The sequence below is a fragment of the Eulemur rufifrons genome, chromosome 7 (genome assembly GCF_041146395.1).
Source record: "Eulemur rufifrons isolate Redbay chromosome 7, OSU_ERuf_1, whole genome shotgun sequence".
In the NCBI taxonomy this organism is placed as follows: domain Eukaryota; kingdom Metazoa; phylum Chordata; class Mammalia; order Primates; family Lemuridae; genus Eulemur; species Eulemur rufifrons.
Genome location: NC_090989.1, coordinates 43,736,433 through 43,740,261, shown reverse-complemented (window position 1 = coordinate 43,740,261; position 3,829 = coordinate 43,736,433).

Genomic DNA, 3,829 nt, shown 5'->3' with positions numbered 1-3,829 from the left:
GGGCAGGCGACGTTCCCTTGGCAACGGGAGCTTCTTCCGGTCCTGAAGCCACGCCTCCCCGGGCGGTCTTAGCGGATCAGCTTCTGTGTTCTAGCTCCTGGAATCGATAGAGCTCCCGAAAAAGGCCAGAGGCATGCCGATGAACCATTAATTAAAGGAGATGTAAGCACAGGTGGCGAGGGAGCTGCCGATTTTCTTCAAGGAGCCTTGCAGTTCCCGGTGAAGCATGATGGGAGTTGTAGGCGCTCGCACAGCCTCCTGGGAAGCGTTTGGTCCTCCGCGAGACTGCTACGGATCCCCGGGGCTCCGCTTAGTGTGGCGCCTAGAGAGTAGTTCCCGGGCAGCGGCGCAGCGCGGTGGCAATGACTGCAAGACGCAGCTACCCCGACTGGGGCAAGATGTGCACGGCAGTTGCCCCGCTGCCCATCGCACCGACTCTCCTGCGGGTTCTGATAGGCTTCTGACCCTGAGTCCTGGAGAAGCAAAGCAATTAATGTAGGAAGGGAGAGGAGAGAAATTGGTGTTAAAAAATCAAAGGCATTACTCAACAAAGGTAGTTTTCTTGTAAACCTGCTTCTTAGCTCTCTGGTCTCCTGAAGAGATTTCCAGCAGGCATAATCTCCTGTGAGTAGATTACAGTCTCCAGAATCAAATCGGCAGATGGTCAGGAAAGGCCTAAATAGTACTTAAAGTTAGCCACCTTCTTAAATTGCGCTTGGATTTTATAGTCATAGTAACGAATGATCCTCAAGTTTAAAATATTTAAACATACACGGTTCCCCACATTTTTATTACTACGTTTTCCAACGGGCAGACTATAGATGCAGTCGTTTTAAAGATCTAGAAATCTTTTGTTAACCTTTTAATCTGCCCAGCCCCACCAGCCTCCCCTGCTGAAGAACGGCTTTCATGACTTAAACGTTCCTTAAAGAGGAATTTTCATCTCTTCATTTCCCTTGTTATCCCTGGGTATAGGATTTTTTAAAGAAAATTTCCAACCAGCTAGTGTTATGTTTACTACCCTACCTGTGCTTTGGCCTGTCAATTTGGCCTGTCAGTTAATTTGGCCTTTTAAATGGACTAGCAGGGTGAAAAAAGAGACTGAATGCTACATACAAGGAATTTTTGTAAAGTAATGGTGGTGGTAGGGAGGGTTGTACTTATACAATTATGGAGTGCTTTCTTTTTCACTTCTCCAAGTTTCCAAATGTGGTTATGTTATTTTTACAATTAAAAAAGTGTTATTCTAGGATAATTATTCTATGGATGCATATGCAAAAGTATTGACATACAAATGTCCTTGTAAAAATAAAGTATGTGGTGGTTTCGGGGAGAGTCCCACCTAGTCAGGAGGTTGAGGCAGGATGATCTTTTGATCTCAGGAGTTCCAGGCTGTGCTAAACTATGAGTATGCTCTGTACTCCAGCCCCGGTGACAGAGCGAGATCTAGTCTCTAAAAAAAAAAAAAAAAATCATCATAATAATAAAATATGAAAATATATTCTTTCTTTGTGGTCTTAGGCCAGTTAACCTTTCTCTATGTTTCAGCTTCCTGGCCTTCAAAAAGATACTGTTTATCTCATCTGGTGGTTTTTAGCATTAAAGAGGTAACAAATATAAATGTTTGGCACATAGTAGGTGTTTAATAAATAATTTCCTGTCTTCTTTTGTCCCCAAATTTTTATTATATGAACAAGATTGACCTAATCCCTAAATAGGATTGTTCTTTAATTTCTGACTCTGAATTCTACCCTGAATGCATTGACAGGGAAGTGTTGATCATTTTTCTGTGTGCCTAGGTGTTGTAACTCACTTAGATAAGAAATGGAAGCTAATTTGCTTATGGCCAGAGTATAACATTTTTTTTTCCTAGAGATAAGTGAAGATCTTATGTTCCACAAAACTTTCATGGACAGACTTAATTTTTCCTGTTTGGAGTTGATATTTTCTGCCCCTAGTTTGAGTTCTTGTGTTTTTGCGTAGTATAAACCATTTGGTGAAAACTGAAAATATAATGGGCACTTTGAGCATCCAAGTTCTCAGTAAACTTAGGCAGATAGATAATTCTTTAAAAAACAAAATAAGTAAATATTTATCTTAGATAAGTATAATTGATGTGATGGCTTATTATTATTATTAGAGATGAAATAGTGGTCATGAAATCTACTCAGTAATCTAGAAAATGTCCTGAAAATGTCAACTTTAAGAAAAAAAAAAACCAAATACTTCACATGATTGAATCTTGTGTTTTGGTGCTTTGCCAACTGAAAGTGCTCTAAAGAGTACACTCAGAGGCTTAGCATACAATTGTTCCACTTGATTTAAGAAGTTAGTTTGACTCTCTTCATTTTATTATGAGAATAATAGGCTTTAAAAATGTTATGTGGTCTTCTTAAGGCTCCCAAAGATACCTGTAGAAGAGAAGAGAGTTTTAAGTACTTTCTTGCCAATTTTAATTTCATATTGGCTTTTGGAACTATAGTGGGAAAATTATAAAAAAGATGAGAGTGAGATAAACAATGAATATAGAACTATTCTGATTAATTCCCAGAACTTTTAATGTATTTTCTTACCAGTAACATTTACAAGAGTATAGAAAATCCTTTATAACTTATTGGAAGTTTTTAGAATAAACATTGATGGTCTAAAGCTGTGTTTAAACAGTTTAATGTTATGTGTGTCTTTTTTTATCTGCAATTTGTGTACAGTATTACTTCTGCAGTGAACAATTTAATTCATTCAGTTCTCACAAAATATTTTGCCCATATAAAATCACTGCAAAAATATGTATCATTTATTTATAGTGATTTATGTGAATTTATAGTGAGACCTTAATGACATTATTTTGAACAATACAACTATAATTTTGCATCCAGAATTACTAAATTATCTAAAGAGCATCTAGATTTAGTAGACCAAAAAAAATTACATTAAATATACATCAATAAAACAATACAAAAAATTCACAAATTCAACCACTGGGACTATAACTTTTATTTGCTAATAGATATTTTAATAAACAGGCTTGTTCCATCTATAAGACCCTGATAATGCCTCTTAGGAAATCATAGAAAAATAAAATACAATAGTTAGTAATTTGTACTTTGTACAAAAATCTTATTATGTTGCTCAGCAGGTAGTTTTGCTAAACACCATATTCTTTCAGCAAATAGATGACATATGTTGTGCAATTCACCACAAACAAACCCTCATGTTGAGAGCTGAGCATTCTATAACACTATTAACTTGTAAGCATGCCAGAACATGTAAGTTTACATGAAACATCATAATATAGTAGATTTTTGTAAGATGAAAACAATACCACCTTCAAATAAATCTCTACTACTTCACTGTTATAGTAAAGTAGATAATAGGTAGGATCGTAGTTCAATTGTTAACACCCTTTTACTGTGCTCATCCCTCTACCATATTGTGATTATAACCAGAAAAAAGAACACAGCTGTGTAAGGAACCTGAGTGGAAGGCATAAATTGAAGCTCTAAATGGTGATATAATACCAAAGAGAAAAAATAATACAGTGCTGCACTTCGTTATTCTCACAAACAGATCTTTCCCCCCTTTTGTAAGAATAGGTGGTTACAGTGCTAAATCCTTAATTAATAAATAAGGTTATGACAAGTTACAAAGGTACTTTTAAAAAATCATTTATACTTATAGGAAGGAAAAATATTTTCAGCTACAGTTTTTTATTAGTCAAATATATCTCTACAAGGGATTAAATGTCTCAACCTGGACAGATGTTATCTAGGTATTTTATACAAATGTGCTATTTAGTATTCAATTAATGAACTTTAGGGCTTGTGCTACA